The sequence below is a fragment of the Nerophis ophidion genome, linkage group LG05 (genome assembly GCF_033978795.1).
Source record: "Nerophis ophidion isolate RoL-2023_Sa linkage group LG05, RoL_Noph_v1.0, whole genome shotgun sequence".
Taxonomy (NCBI): Eukaryota; Metazoa; Chordata; class Actinopteri; order Syngnathiformes; family Syngnathidae; genus Nerophis; species Nerophis ophidion.
Genome location: NC_084615.1, coordinates 65,964,433 through 65,980,625, shown reverse-complemented (window position 1 = coordinate 65,980,625; position 16,193 = coordinate 65,964,433).

The window sequence follows — 16,193 nt, the reverse complement described above, 5'->3', positions numbered from 1 at the left end:
GACGCTCCCGTCGAGAAGATTGTCAACTTCCTCGTTTTCACTACTAAACAGATAGAGGCCAAGAAAATCCAGTCCAAGAATATCATCGCCATGGATGAAACAGCCGTCTCGTTTGACAAGGTTGGTTTTAGTACGGTCAATGAGAGGAGCGCCCGCTCCATCTACCTCAAAACCACCGGCCATGAGAAGGCCTTGCACCCAAAGCAGACGAGACAAATCTGAAGCCGTACATTGTGTTTAAAGGTGCTGTCCGTGATGTAAAGGCTATGCAGATCATAGCTTCCTCCAAGAATGGCTGGTTTAATGATGACCTGACAAAGGATTGGCTCCACAGGGCACTGGGGAAATTTCACTTCGGACCGAGGCTACTTGCATGGGACTCATATCGATGCCATATCAGCGAGGCCACGAAGGCAGAGCTCCAAAAGGGCTACAATCCTACAATGGCTGTTATATCTGGAGGTTGCACAAAGTACCTGCATGCCCCCGATGTTGTGTGGAATGGCCCTTTCAAAGCGCAGCTCCGTGACTACTATGATAACTGGATGGCTGGTGATAAAGACAAGACCTACACCAAGTCAGGGAACCTGAGAGCCCCTTCCCGCCGCCTCCTGGTCGACTGGGTCCTGGGAGCCTGGGATGCTCCGGATCGGGACACTCTGATCAACTCATTCAAAGTAGGCTGGCTGGCTGTGTGTTTGTGTGTGTGTGCGTGTGTTGAAAACAGTAGCCATAGCTGATTGTTGCTTTCTGGTATCCTACAAGGTGTGTGGGCTGACGGTGGCAGCTGATGGGAGTGAGGACCAGCTCATTTACTGCCTCAAGGAGGGACAGCCATGTCAGGCAGGCAGAGAGATGCTGTTGAGGGCTAGACAGCAGGGTGCTGCTGTGGTTCAGGAAGAGGAGAGTGATGAGGAACAGCAGTTCCTCAATGAACTTGTGATTGAAGAGGAGGATGATGATGAGGGGGTGAGGGAGAGGAGGGGAGGAACAGGAGGAGGAAGAAGGGGACGAGGAGGATGATGAGTGGGTTTGAGTTGCATTTGGTGTTGCGTTTGTTGCAGTATTATTGTTTTGATGGTTTTATAGAGTACTTGGTACCATAATTTTATTTTTCCTGTATGCTGCTTTATTTAGAATTTAAAACACTGTAGCCTTTATTTCATTTAAGTGACACTATTATTGTTCTGTTTTGATGGTGGGTTTTATACTTGAGTACTCGGTACCATAATTTTATTTTTCCCGGTAGGCTGCTATATTTAAAAACTGTATTTATTTTCAGTATTGGTATTCTATTTGACAATTGTTGCACTACTGCCACGTTGAGGCCTTGTTGATCTCTTGTCTTTTGATAATCTTGTTTTTTTGTTTGTATGTTTACAATAGCTTTCACATTTAAAGTTTTTTATACGAAAGAAAAATACAGGACAGTAACTATTGTAACCAAATAATGGTCTGGTGCAGGCTGGTGCAAAAATAAATAAAAGCCTTGTGCAAATAACCGCCTGCTTCTTTTAAACGCCCGTCTCCAAAAATGATTTTGTGAAATAAACACCCGGGCTACTATTTGGTAATATACGGTGTATAAAATATTTTAAAAAATGGAATGTATGTATAAATATATATATATATATATGTATATATATATATATATATATATATATATATATATATATATTCAAACTCAAGACTTCCCGGGGGCCGGATTACCGGATTATGGACGCTGGCCGTATTTTCGGGACCACTGGTATATACCATTAACCTACGACTGCAGACTGAAATAATCTTTTGGCTACCATCCGGCACATCTACATGTTTTATGTTCATTAATGTGCATTGTCTCGTGTAACAAAAATAGAACAAATGTTGAATTCCTATCAGTACTTTTAGTATACATCTATGAACAAGCTTATTGGTGTGTCAAGTGCACCGGCAAGTCAACTACATAATGTAGAGGGCCACAGTTTCAAGAGCCCAAATGACATCGAAATGTTGATGTTTTGTCAGAAAGTGCCTCCACAGGTTATATTTCTTTGAGACTGCGTTTACTTAATTGCAAATTAATCGCATCGGCTTTCACACAGCACTGTCAATAAATTCTTTATTTTGCCCTCGCTACTCGTTTCCAGCGTTTGCAGCTAGTTAAAAGCATGAAGTAAAAGAAGGTACAGTTTTTGTTGAGGATTGATGTTCCTTCTTTTGAATTAGTTACCTTCCTCAGTTTTATTTCTTTGCACTTATTCCTTCATTTAGGCTTGTTAAACTGAAAATATAAACATAAAACAAACATTAAAAAACTATAACGTCCATTGTGTATTTTACATAGATTGATTGGCAACACTAAATTGGCCCTAGTGTGTGAATGTGAGTGTGAATGTTGTCCGTCTATCTGTGTTGACCCTGTGATGAGGTGGCGACTTGCCTATGCACCTTGCGCCTGAATGCACTTGAGGTAGGCTCCAGCATACCCCGCGACACAGAGAGGGACAAGCGGTAGAAAAATGGATCGATGTGTATTTTACAAAATAAAATATACATTTAAGGTGGCGACTTGTCCAGGGTGTACACCGCCTTCCGCCCGATTGTAGCTGAGATAGGCGCCAGCGCCCCCCGCCACCCCAAAAAGGGAATAAGCGGTAGAAAATGGATGGATGGATTTACACAAATGTTTACACATATAAAAATTACACACGATTAACACACCAAACATTGCACACACTGTCATAATTAATTAATAAGCACTACATGTATTAATGAGTTTGATCGCCCAGAGTTACTCTCAGACAAATAACATGACCAAAAATACAAAAGATATCACAAAGTCATCAATTTCAATACACAACAAACTAAATATCTTTATAAACAATATTTACTAACTGCAAGCAGCGATGGTCGGGACCGACTTTTGCTGGTGTTTCCTGCCTTTACCCATTCAACATATCTTTACCTTCACGTTACCTACCTTCCCTGCATCCTGGGGTCACACTGGTGTTTTTTTCAGTCACCCATACATGTTGGTGCTTCCTGCCATCACCCAGACAAAATATCTTTACCTGCACATTACATACCTTCTCTGTATCCTGGAGTCAAACTGGTGCCTCTTTTTTTCACCCAGTCAACATATCTTTCCCCGCCCAATATCTACCTACCCTGTGTTGTGTGTTCAAGCTGGTGCTTCCTGCTTTTAAGCGGCCATCTTGAGACGGCAGCAGCGCAGCAGCATCAGCGCAGGGGTTCTTTGAAGGTGCATAAAATCAAAACCGGAGCAGTTATTAAAACTCTTTTACTAACTTTTTATCAGAAGGGTTCAATATCTCTCCTGTGCAAGATTGAAGCCAACACAACAAACGCGCTCAGAGGAGATAATGTTTGAAAAAAGGTGACAGGTTTTCACAAAACTTTTGTTTTGAAGGTGTAATTGCCAACTTCCTGTTGATTTTTGCTGAAGGGTGTTAAGTATTAAAATGTAGGTCTAAGTGAAACCTACATAGAGCTTTCTGTTTCATGTCTCTCTGACATTCCTACCGGAAGTTAACTGTAGCATAACAAATGTTTGACAACGTTTGGTGATTAAGCTTACACACTGGGATTTCTATCATTTCCGTCAAGCACTTTCTCAGGGCAGAAAAAGTCATACTTTACCGTCCAGTTTTTGTTAAAAGTCAGATTTTTGCTCTTTATTTTGATTTATTTTTCAGAGTTGAAAAAGTAGTCTTCTACTCACTCCAACGCTGCTTTATTGTGACACATATGCCTTACTGTTGCCCCCTGTGGGGTGGCGGGAGTACTGCATACATGATCAACTCAAGTTTAATGGCTTCATCAAGCCTATTTGGGTGATGTTCGGCAGGCCAAAAGAAAAGCTTTGACGGGCCGGATGTGGGCCGTGGGCTGCCAGTTGTATAGGCCTGGTCTGGTGAGACTGGCATAAGATAAGTCCGAGACAATGCGGCCATTTATAAATTATTTGACGATTATACGCGGGCCAAGCAAATGTGTCACGGACCTCTTTGTGGTCCACTACTCTACTCTGTGCTTTTCTGTGTGTTAATGTATGTTGTTAAATCTAATTTTTTAATTTAATTCTTATTATTTGAATTTGATGTTTAATATTAAGCTGTGCTGCCCAGTTATCTTGTTTTCTTAAACTTATGTGTCTAATTTGCAAGTACTGTACTGTACTATGCTATATAGTAGACCTTGCATGCAATTGAGAGTCCCAGACATTAGATGGCAGTCCTGTATAGACTACAATGTGTTGCCCGACCTAGGAAATAGTCTTTGCTATTAAATTGCATTTTTTTTTCTTTTGTTGAGCCATAAAAAGTGTTTATACTGTAAGCATTGTACGTTGTGACAGACTTGTGTCGTGCTGGTTCCATGGACCACCAAGTAGAGAAATTACTCCGAGCAGGTTTTGACTTTTCTATATTCTTTCAACTGCGATGAGGTGGCGACTTGTCAAGGGTGTACATACCTTCTGCCCGATTGTAGCTGAGATAGGCGCCAGCGCCCCCTGCGACCCCAAAAGGGAATAAGCGGTAGAAAATGGAAGGATGGATGGATATTCTTTCAATAAATGGTAAATGGTAATTGGTAAATGGGTTATACTTGTACAGCGCTTTTCTACCTTTTTAAGGAAGTCAAAGCGCTTTGACACTAGTTCCACATTCACCCGTTCACACACACACATTCACACACTGATGGCGGGAGCTGCCATGCAAGGCGCTAACCAGGACCCATCGGGAGCAAAGGTAAAGTGTCTTGCTCAAGGACACAACGGACGTGACTAGGATGGTAGAAGGTGGGGATTGAACCAGGAACCCCTCAGGCTGCTGGCACAGCCACTCTCCGAACCGCGCCACGCCGACCCCAATAGAGCTGTGTCTTCTTGACTGGGTCGTTTTTAAGCTCCACCTCGCTCAGCTCGCCTCACCGTCTGCTTTTCAGCCCCACCTCTTTGTCTCCGTCTGGCTCTCGGTCTCTTGCGCGCAGTGTCTGCTTCGGACTCTCCAACTCTCTCTTCCCCGTCGTTCACGGCTGCCGATCTTTTACAGAGGGCGAGGAGATTATCTGATTGAGCCCAGGTGGGCGATCCACGCACCTGATATGATTTACGGTGTCGATCCCGGCGTGCCCTGCTTCGCTGTCGGTCTGGCAGCCACGCCTCCCCACATACGTAGCATTCACTAGCTGTTCAGTTGTAACATGCATTGTTGTTGTAATTTGGTTGAATTTTATATGGAAAAAAACCTAATGCTAATCAGTAGCATGTCTAGGGACAATACAATCAAAATTCTTAAAAATGGAGCCTTTCTCTACTTTTGAGCTCCTTTTTGCTTTTTTGGCATGCCGAAAAACAGGGTGTGTACATAAACCTGAATAATAGCTTGCCTCTTCATCTTGGTTGGTGCTCTTCTCTGCTTAGTTCTCCGGTGAAGTATTGTATCAACATCCTTGCCAAGCCCTTGCAGCGGGAAGATGAAATCCAGATTAGAATGTTTGTGTTGGAGCGAACGAAAACAAATTCAAATGTTTCACTCTAACTTTCCATTTTTTGGTCCTCAAATTGATCATAACTTTGCCTTTCAGAGCAGACAGCTTCTCAAAGATGTTATCCAGTGTGCAATTGTGTTCAGATAACGCTACAGTCTAAGTGCCCAAAGATCTGGCCATCCCGTCAATCATTTCTGGCCGTTATAGTGTACCTTGAACGGCTGCCGGGATCTTCCAAATCTGTCGATTCACCAGGGCAACGTTTACTCGAATCAGCCGATGTTCTGTTATCATTATTCCAAATAGGTACATGTCTCTAACATCCTAGACGGAAAGAATCTGCAGGCACACGACTCTGCACTTCTCCCATGCATCCATCGTGTTCCCAGTAGCAAACATTCTGTTAGGACAGCTTCCCACAGGATTCGAGAAAATCTTCTCAATTGCATTAAGAGATCTGTTGATCAACTTCATCAACCTCTGACTGCCACGACAGCTTAGCCAGATTAGGACCCCAACATAGAGTAAACAGTATCAAATAATTGTAACATAAAAAGAGCAATAAAAAAGAAGTGAGTAAAAAATAACTAAGAATGCACACTGATGGTGTGAGAGGTAACAGTTAACACTATGCAGTAACGCTGGACTGAATCAAAGGGAACGAAGAGTGCGAGTGGAGCCAAAGCAGAGAAGATGTACATGACTGCAAGGGTGAATCATTAGGAAATCTGCTGGCGCAGAGTGAAGGAACTGGAGAGTTTAAGTAGTCAGGAGAAGATGAACATCAGATGTGTGCGCAGGTGGCTACACCACTTGAGGAAAAAAAAAATCAGACTAAGTCTGGGCCCCTGGAGAGGGGGTCCAGACTGAGGCCAAGAGAAAAAATAACTCATAGCCCTAGCACACATATGCATGTGTGTAAGAGAGAAACATCGAACATCAAAGAACAAAAAAGACAATAAAGACATTAAAAGAGCGGTGATGATGCAACCAGCCAGTTCTACATATTTGGACAGAGAGAAACTTTAATGATCCACAAGGGAAATTGCTCCACACAGTACCACAGTTACAAAGGTTGGAAAGTAAGGATGGAAAGGATAATGCAGGTATAAAGTACACTAAAAATGTACTGTAGTAGCAATATAAAATATAAAATACATGTAATATTTACATATTATATATATGTTGTCTGTCTATCTGTGTTGGCCCTGCGATGAGGTGGCGACTTGTCCAGGGTGTACCCGCCTTCCACCCGATTGTAGCTGAGATAGGCACCAGCGCCCGCCACGACCCCAAAAAAGGGAAAAAGCGGTAGAAAATGGATGGATGGATATATATACTGTATTTCCTTGAATTGCTGCAGGGCATATAGTATGCGCATGACTTGAATTACTGCCGGGTCAAACTCGCTTCCCAAAATAATTAGTGCATGCTTAGTATTACCGCCTGGTCAAACGCATGACGTCACGAGTGACACTTCCCCTGTCATCATTTTCAAAATGGAGGAGGCTGATTTCAATACCGGTAATTTGAAATCGCATAAAGGGAAGAAGATTAAGAGCTATTCAGTAGGATTTAAGGTCCACGCTTACATCACACTCAAATTTTTACTGCATACCTTTGGTAAGTGCCGGAGTGAGAAGAGGTTTGAAAATAATTAGCGCATGCTTACTTTTACCGCATGCCTTTGGTAAGCGCAGGAGTGAGAAGAGGTTTTAAATTAATTAGCGCCCTGGCGGAAATTCAAAGAAATATGGTTTATAGTATATGGTATGTACTGATATATTATATGATAAGCTACAAAAGTAAAACAACAACAAAAAGATTAAATAAAATAAAAAACATAAATACTGCAGTGGCCTCTGCGGTGTTCCACACCATCGTCTGCTGGGGTGGGGGGAGCATGGTCAGAGACAGGAGCAAACCCAACAAAGCAACCACCCTCGGCCGCCCATTAACTCTTGACCAGTGTCCAGTCTGCATGGATGAGCGAGGATACGTTAAGAGACCGAGGTGTCCTATACCTGCTCATTCAGCCAAGACACTGTAAAGCTTGTAAGTCCGGATGTTCCGCAGCCCTGTCTCTTCATCCGCATTTCTTCCAGTCTCTCCAGACGGACTCTGGTGTGGCAGAGACCCAGCAGCTGGTCTCCATGGCTTAAAGGCTCCCAAGAGGAAGATTCAGAAGTTCATAAAAAGCACCACAGAAGTGCCACCCCTTGTTGCACAGTCCCAAAGGGTACTGAACCCAAAAGGCAAAAAAACACATGAAAACAAGAGGGAAACACAAAAGGATGACACAAGAACACAGAGCTCCTGCCAACAGCAGCCACTACAGCAGCCCCATCTTTGAAAATAAATGAATACGTAAAAGCAAGAGGGAATAACACTGGAGGCTGCTAACACTGTTTAAAATAATTACTCCAAAACACAGCGTTCAGAGGCGTCCAAAACTTTGTGAAAGCTCAAAGCCAAATGCATTAATCTTATGATGAGACACTTTGGCTTTGTTTAAAGTTAAGTCAAAGTTAAAGTACCAATGAGTTTCACACACACTAGGTGAGGTGAAACTTGTCCTCTGCATTCGACCCATCCCCTTGTTCACCCCCTGGGAGGTGAGGGGAGCAGTGTGCAGCAGCGGTGCTGTGCCCGGGAATCATTTTTGGTGATTTAACCCCCAATTCCAACCCTTGATGCTGAGTGCCAAGCAGGGAGGTAATGGGTCCCATTTTTATAGTTTTGGTTTGACCTGGCCAGGGTTTGAACTCACAACCTACCGATCTCAGGGCGGACACTCCAACCACTTGGCCATTGAGTAGGTGGCCTAGTGATCAGAGCAGGGGTCGGGAACCTTTTTGGCCGAGAGAGCCAAAAAGCCAAATATTTTAAAATGTATTTCCGTAAGAGCCGTATAATATTTTTTTTAACACTGAACACAACTAAACACGTGCATTTTTAAGTAAGACCAACATTTTCTAGAGTATAATAGGTCTGTTATTCTTTGTAACAACATTGTTATTCTGAAGCTAACTGTGGAGGGGGCGTGGCCTGTGGGCCTGCAGTGAACTGAGGTGTGCCAGGACCGGCCTCTAAATCAGCGACAGGTGTGTAGACGGCCCACCTGGGCCTTGTTATCTAATCACCTGTCACTCTGTTATAAGCAGCAACCAGGAGGAGAGACGGGATTGAGCGAAAACGAAAGAGAAAAGTACAATTGCTCGAAAGCAACTGAGGGACTTATTGAAAAATAAAACAATATTGTAACCCTGAAACAGGCTCTCATGTTGGTGCTTGGTGGTCTGAAGAACCCCCAGGAGGGCAATCCCCACACTAACCGATAATAAATAAATAACTTCTTACCATTAACGCAACTTCTTGAACAGGTGCGGTAGAAACGGATGGATGGATTAAAAATGCATGAGAATGTTTTATATTTTGAACTTTATTTTTAACACTGTCATTACAAGTGAAATTATTCATTATTTATCGTGTTAAGCAATGCCAGCTCAGATTTATCCGAGAGCCAGATGCAGTCATCAAAAGAGCCACATCTGGCTCCCGAGCCATAGGTTCCCTACCCCTGGGTTAGAGTATCGATTATCCGATTATCCAACGTTTATATGTCAGCAATGAGAGCAATCCTCATAAGTCCCTGTGGAGAGACGGAGCCGACGAGCCGACAGCAAGCTCGGACAAACGATGATCCGGCCCAAGATGGCGGAAAGAAGGCGGAGCATGCAGCGAAGCAGAGAGGCGGGGCGCACTCGGAGCGACGCTGCAGCCAGCTGAGTCAGGTGCGTAAACTACACACCTGTTCTCAATCCCATCATCTTCTGCTGCAGCATAAACGGGGTGAAGGAGGAACACTGGAGGCAGAAGTAGGCGAGAAGACCACGGCGAACGACGAGCACGATCACGACGAGAGAGACCCCGAGCAAGATGAGACCCCTGCAGCAGACGCAGCCACCGGCCACCGAAAGGTGCGCCACGGCAACCAGGAAGAGCTGGCAAGCTAGAAATTGGCGCGACAGACTTCCAAGACAACTTGTTTATTAAAATATTAAACTTGAGTCAATCCTGTTATGATGCGTCCTGTATCGATCGGCACTGCAACCCACACGATCCGGGTTGGAGACCCGTCACAGTCCCCTCCTAAGTAACACAATGGAAGTTGGTATTTAGCCCACTGCTCTATAAAAAGCAAGTAAACAAATTCGGATTTGTCTTTACTGTTCACCAGCTGCATGTTGACCTTCCCCGGTGAATCACAATCTCTGATGAGAAACTTAACGATGCATCGCGACAACTTAAGCACTGCTCTTGACAGGCCACTGCAGGAGGAGCAAAATCATTTCTGCAGAGTGTGTGAAAGTCTGGGAGGGTATATGCTACGGACGGGAGAGTAATCAGCAAGTCTGAGATAAATAATGGATTGCCTTCGTTCACATTACAGAGGAAATGACTATAATGGCGCTTGCCGGGTAAAAGACCTCCATCAAACACATTAACGCTCAGGACAAAGACAGAGAGGAAACAGGAGCGCAAAAGGAACATGAAAGTAGATGACATTAACTAAGGAATACACCATGTTGTAAGTGATCTGGTATTAAAGTGAGGAAGGAAATGAGCATATGACTATTTTAAGTCTAGGATTGATCGAATCACCAAGGAGCTTTATTACCACGGTGAGCAATGACAGACGGAAAGCTTCTTTGCTGCCGTACCGGCATCTTCCTTCTGCTATAGTGAACTCTACCCCTCGCTCTCCAACTCTCTCTCTCTTCTCCACGGTGCTCTCCTGGGGCATTAGAAAGAGAACGGTCTGAATGTGAGCTTACAATAGTGGAGATAAATGGGATTTGAAGCGCAGGCTGTAAGGAGCGGCAGTCATTAGACAGTAAGTGAGCCAAACGAGTTGTTAGGACATGAGCAGCGCTAGTTGTTAGAAAAGGATGGGGTGAGGGAGAGATGGCGAGATGAAGGCAAGTAAAGAGGCCACTGGCTGTTTGTCCTAGGACTAAGTGCTGGATAATGAGATCAGACTGACATGACCCGGCCTCAGAGCTGAGAGAGACAGCTTCGCCATTACACCTCTCGATTTGCCTTTACAATATACAGTGCAGTATCCCTCGACTTCACTGCCTTTGTCTGGCTCATACTTTGTCTTCCTGCCATTTTGTAACAACCTTCTCTTACTAAAGTTGCAACTGCAGCATGAAGGAGTTGCAAGCTTTCAAACACCACACTAGACCAAAGTCATAATATTTTCAAAAGAATACATTGCTCCGAGTTCAAAGTCAATCAATCAATCAAAGTGTATTTACAAACCCCGTTTCCATTTGAGTTGTGAAATTGTGTTAGATGTAAACATGAAAGGAATACAATGATTTGCAAATCATTTTCAACCCATATTCTATTGAATATGCTACAAAGACAACATATTTGATGTTCAAACTGATAAACGTTTTGTTTGTGGGGGGGGGGGGGGTGGATAATCATTAACTTTAGAATTTGATGCAAGACACACGTGACAAAGAAGTTGGGAAAGAAGTTAGAAAAATAAGGATAAAGTTGAGGAATGCTCATCAAACACTTATTTGGAACATCCCACAGGTGTGCAGGTTAATTAGGAACAGGTGGGTGGGTGCCATGGTTGGGTATAAAAAGGGTGCACCCCTTTGTCCATGACTGTGTGAGCAAATAGTCAAACAGTTTAAGAACAACATTTCTCAAAGTGCAATTGCAAGAAATTTAGGGATTTCAACATCTACCGTCCATAATATCATCAAAAGGTTCAGAGAGTCTAGAGAAATCACTCCACGTAAGCGGCATGGCCGGAAACCAACATTGAATGACCGTGACTTTCGATCCCTCAAACGGCACTGTATCAAAAACCGACATCAATCTCTAAAGGATATCATCACATGGGCTCAGGAACACTTCAGAAAACCACTGTCACTAAATACAGTTCGTCGCTACATCTGTAAGTGCAAGTTAACGCTCTACTATGCAAAGGGAAAGCCATTTATCAACAACATCCAGAAACGCAGCCGGCTTCTCTGGGCCCGTGATAGAATAATGATGTATATATTATCACACTAACTTTAGTATGCTTAAAGTTTGTTGCTTTAGTTATTAGCTATTGTGCTTAAGTTAGACTTTTTTTCTAATCTATGCAAGGACAAAACTTCTTGTCTGAGCGGTGGCCTCAGCCACATGATGGTATAATTGTTTTGGCTCGCTGGCAGCCAAGGACTTTAGGGACCTCGGCATGGATGGGATGACGGCCGCAGACGAGACAGAGTCTTCAAGGATCTCAACAAAGATAAGATGACAGCACACAGACGAAGTGGAGACAAGTCGAAATCACATTCCATCACGTACTGTGAGTCCTGGACATGCTTTGCATAATATATGTGACCACTCCTTTTGGAGGTAGCCTCAGTGATGTTGACTGTGGAACTCTGAATAAAAAGGGGAACGCGGCAACTGGACCTTAGAGCATAGGGCGTGACTGTGACTAAGTGTGCAGTGCCCGCGTTCTCCTCATGAGCCCTATTTAACTTTGTGTCTGCTTGGTTCCTTGCTTCTTGTCTGATTAATAGATGTCATCAGTGTTTGAACCTGACAGCCCGAAATCATTTATGATGGACTGATGCAAAGTGGAAAAGTGTTCTGTGGACTGACATTTCAAATTGTTTTTGGAAATATTTTACATCGTGTCATCCGGACCAGAGGGGAAGCGAACCATCCAAACTGTTAACGACGCAAAGTTCAAAAGCCAGAATCTGTGATGGTATGGGGGTGCATTAGTGCCCAAGGCATGGGTAACTTACACATTTGTAAAGGCACTATTAATGCTGAAAGGTACATACGGGTTTTGGAACAACATATGCTGCCATCTAAGTGCCGTCTTTTTCATGGACGCCCCTGTTTATTTCAGCAAGACAATGCCAAGCCACATTCAGCACGTGATACAACAGCGTAGCTTCGTAAAAAAAGAGTGCGGGTACCTTCCTGGCCCGCTTGCAGGTCCCACATCAAGGCAAGGAGAAACTCAACCCAATGGGATACGATGAGAAACCTTGAAGAGGACCGCTGCAGTGAGTTTGTGGGGTACTGTTGCATTGTGGGGAATGGAGTATTGGTGGGGCCATAGATAATTCATTCGCGGGCCGGACATAACTTTGACACCACTGATTTAGGAGATCCTCTGGGCATACTCTCTCTGATTGTCAAAAGCCCCTCACATGACTACAGGGCACCATTCCTGCTTTCAACTTTAAAAGTACTCTCCGGACTATGGTGAGCTGCCTAACTTGAAAGTAGCGTTGCCATGAAGCTGAATGAGCCAGTCTAGTATTATGTTGCGCCTTACAAAGTACAACTGTTAGATTGTAATATGCATCTTAGTTGGAGTTTTCGTTACCAAATTTTGAGGTGATGACACTGGCATGTAAACTCGCAACTGCTAATCAGTAGCATGTATATGGCAAAGCTGACGTAAATTAGCATCAAGCTAGCGCATTTTCGAAAAAGTGGTGCCTTACTTTTGGGTGTTTTCAGAGGATTAATGATTACGGTTCGTCACTGAAAGCCATTATTACATATATGTACAATCTGTATGTATGTCTGCTTTAAAATATCAAAACAATTTAATATACATGTACGACATGTATATTAAATCAGTATTTAGATGTATGTAGATATGCATGTATACAGTATACGTGATTAAAATACACCAATCGATGTCAAAATACACACGCTGAATGTCTTTTGGCAATTAAAAAAAATGCCTCCAATTTAGAAAACCTGACGTGCATCAATTGAAGCTACTTTCACAACTTTAGCTCTGGAGAAATAGAATGAGTTTCTATTATTTGTGGTACTTTAACAGCCTCATTATTAGTCTGCTTAGTCACCACATAAATCAAACACAGCTTTATGCTTGAGGGCATATTGCAATTATAGCACATTGACCCACCGTTATTTTTTTAAGTTTAAGAGGTCAGCAGCCTTTTATCCTTCTGGGATTTTGCATTAAATTGGCTCTGAGGAGCCTCTACTTTTGTTTACTCCAGCTGACAATTTATGCGTCTCTCTATTTATGTGTAACCATAATCCATAGTCATGTTTTGATAGCCTCTGTTTTAATGTGGTCTTTACTCTGAATGTAATGGCATGTAATTGGTTGTCTGTCAGTCCTGTGATTGGCAGGTGATCAAATATCTTAAACTCCAGGTGCCCATAACTCTGAATGGGATTACGAGTACACAATTAATGGTTAGATCAATACCACAACTGTATTTTGTTGAGAAAAAACAATTGTGAGCTCAATATATTAGGTTGGCGTACACACTTTTTTTTGGAAAGAGAAAACCATGGCAGATGCAGACCATTTAGTCAGAAGATGATTTTCCCAGCTACCACTGCCACTCTTGTTCAAAATGAGTCCAGGTGGCCATTGTTGTTGCCAAAGCCAGAGTGGCCATTCTTTGAGAAGTGAATGGCCTTCATTGGCAGTTTGACATACACAAGGCTTTTTGAATGCAGCCATCAGTGCTTCGATTGTTCTGTTGCGATATGTCTGCATTGGTAATTTACTACGATTTGATTTGCATTGCTATGGCATGCAATAAGTACTAAGTTCTCATATTCGTTATTACAGCAATAAGATGTATGTTGTGTGTGTCAGTATTTATTTTTTTTATATGCTACTGTAGAAAACCTAAAACCAGAGAAGTTGGCACATTGTGTAAATCGTATATAAAAACAGAATACAATGACTTGCCAACACTTTTCAACCTATATGCAATTAAATACACTGCAAGGACGAGATACTTAACGTTGGAAGTGCAAAACTTTGTTATTTTTTCTCAAATATTAGCTTATTTTGAATTTGATGCCTGTAAAATGTTTTGAAAAACTGGCACACGTGGCAAAAAAGACGGAGGAAATATAGGAACACTCATTAAACACTTATTTTGAAGGTGAACAGGCTTGGGAACAGGTGGGTGCCATGATTGGACATAAAAGCAGCTTCCATGGAATGCTCAGTCATTCACAAACAAGGATGGAGCGAGGGTCACCACTTTGTGAAAAAATGCTTGAGCAAATCGTCAAACAGTTTAAGAACAACATTTCTCAACGAGAAATTGCAAGGAATTTAGGGATTTCACCATCTGTGGCTCGTACCATCATCAAAAGGTTCAGAGAATCTAGAGAAATCACTGCACGTAAGTGGCGAGGCCGAAAACCCACATTGAATGTCCATGAACTTCGATCTCTCAGGAGAACACTGTGTGCAAAAGATATCACCGCATGGGTTCAGAAACACTTCAGAAAACTACCGTCAAAAACTACAGTTTGTCCCTACTTCTGTAAGTGCAAGTTAAAACTCTACTATGCAAAGCAAAAGCCATTTATCAACAACACCCAGAATCTGCATATCTAAGATTGGACTGATGCAAAGTGGAAACGTGTTATGTGGTCTTACAAGAGCACATTTCAAATTGTTTTTGTAAACTGTGGACGTCGTGTCCTTCGGACCAAAGAGGAAAAAAACTATCCGGATTGTTATAGGCGCAAAGTTCAAAAAGCCATCATCTGTGATGGTATGTGGGTGTATTAACCATTTAACTGGCCTCAACGAAATTGACAAGATCTTGGGTTTGGGGGAACCTGCCCGTCGTGACGGAGCTGTTGTTCCTCGACACGCGACGGACTCTCGGGAGAAGAATGAGTGCCGTGCCTGGCGACCCTTTTCAGTCAAGGACGTGAAGATATCCACCTATTTGAAATTGGAAGTTGCTGGCAGTCTTCAAAGTACCCCAGCGCTGCCACAAATGATTGGAGGATGCTTTGATGACCAGTCATGGACAATTTAGAGGGAAAAGCAAATTTTATTTTCACTCATATACAAAACATTCTAACTTGGATTGTTTCCCTGGCTTCGAGACTCTCCCGAAGCACAGTGCGGCAAAGACACAACAAACTCCCTTTTTGTCTCTCATGCATTGTTGACTTTGGACTTATTGGCTGAACGACATCAAGGCCGCGGAACAGACACAATACAGGCTATATTTGCAAAATATATGTCCTATTTTCAATTTTGAAAAATTGCAATGGATTCATTTGCAGTTATTGTATATTTAATAAAATGTGAGATCACACAGCTAAACATTACACATTCTTTGTAATCAAAATAAATAGTTGAATAACTCGTCACATTGACTGCTGAACTAAAAGTTGTCCAACAATTTGTGAATAAAAAGTCAAATGCATGTGCAACTTTAAGTTAAAGTTAAAGTACCAATGATTGTCACACACACACTAGGTGTGTTGAAATTTGTCCTCTGCATTTGACCCATACCCTAAATCACCCCCTGGGAGGTGAGGAGAGCAGTGGGCAGCAGCATTGCCGCTCCTGGGAATCATTTTTGGTGATTTGACCCCCAATTCCAACCCTTGATGCTGAGTGCCAAGCAGGGAGGTAATGGGTCCCATTTTTATAGTCTTTGGTATAACGCGGCTGGGATTTGAACTCACAACCTACACTCTAACCACCGGGCCATTGAGTAAAATTAATTTGATACCACTGTAAAGAATAACATTTTCTATTAAGGGCAAGCAATTTATTATAAAAGACAAATCAAACCTTTATTTTCATTATAACATTCCCAGATTTTAGCATTTGA